Source organism: Capsella rubella, unplaced genomic scaffold (assembly GCF_000375325.1).
Source record: "Capsella rubella cultivar Monte Gargano unplaced genomic scaffold, Caprub1_0 scaffold_1, whole genome shotgun sequence".
NCBI lineage: Eukaryota > Viridiplantae > Streptophyta > Magnoliopsida > Brassicales > Brassicaceae > Capsella > Capsella rubella.
The window spans coordinates 13,907,766-13,909,042 of NW_006238923.1; positions in this window are offsets into that span (position 1 = coordinate 13,907,766).

The following is a 1,277-nucleotide window of genomic DNA, read 5'->3' on the forward strand; positions in this document are numbered from 1 at the left end:
TGGTGTATATATAGGGTACGGTGTAAAAAGTTCATAAGGCATTTGGGCTTGTGTTTCAGGTTGATTTTGTAAGGAGTTTAGTTGGGCTTTAAGGATTTTTAGCTCAGATTCTTTTTGGGCCATAAGGGGAGAGTTTATGGAGACAGTAGTAGCCAACTGGAGGAGGTCTTGATGGAGGGAGGACATCTTTTTAGTTATTTCCTTTATAGAAAGTTCCAAAATGGGTACCTTTTTGTCGATCCCAGTTCAAAGTTGCTTCGGCCGCACTCACTTGCTTCACTGTTCCATCAGGGTTCTTAATGTTGGGATTTTTGTTTTTCCACGAGTGTTTGACACTGTTTTCTTCAAACTCCTTTGATGGAAATGGTGACTGGGATGGAGGGCCAAACATGTAACTCAGTGGTAGTTCTTCCCTGTCCGGGGTTGCTGGGGTCGAGCTATTCGAATACAAAACATAGTAATCAAATTTTCCACTACTTGGCTCTTCAAGAAATCCGACCTGAGGATCTCCTGATTCGTATCTTTCTTTGAGAATTTGTTGTGAAGATTTTTTTCCTCTTCTCCACCTCGGGACTTTTTCTTCATCAGACATTTTTTACAGTCACAAATATCAAAGAATTTGTGACCAGAGTCACCCATGAATGCGTAGACATGATTTCCAAGTAAGTCAAAAGATGAGATTGGAACGCCGGGCAGACGTGAATCTATCTCCATGAATTGATTTTCACATGCAGGAGTGATCATGTTAATCTCAATGCAAAAACCGGTCTTGACTTTTCTTCTTGTGCTTGAACGCGATCTCTACAGCTCCATCTTTTCGTCTATGGATAGAAGAGCCCACTGATTGTATTGGTGTACTTCTTTCATGGAGTTTTTTGTTATTGGTTACCCATGATTCTGAAAGTAGCTTGACTAATTCGCTTCTTGGGATTTGCCTTGGAATGTGGATGCATGAAGAGCTATGTTGTGACTCAAGTTGAATGAGTAAAGCATCTTCAGTGTCTCTAGGGAGACTTAAATCCATAGCAGATTTTGGATTCTATATGCCACTTGATGATGCAGTGTTGCTGCATATGTGTTTCCAATTTTTGGAGCACCGGTAATCTGAAGTTGGATCTGCATGTTTCGATAGATTTGTGGGTCTTCTAGTGCCGCGTTAAAGTTTGGGAAAAGAGTCACAAAGATAGTGCCAGCATTTAATGTCGTCTGGATGGTTGCAATGCATGCATATTGGTACTTTTTGTATCTGATGTCGGGGAGAGCGACCCTTGCCACTA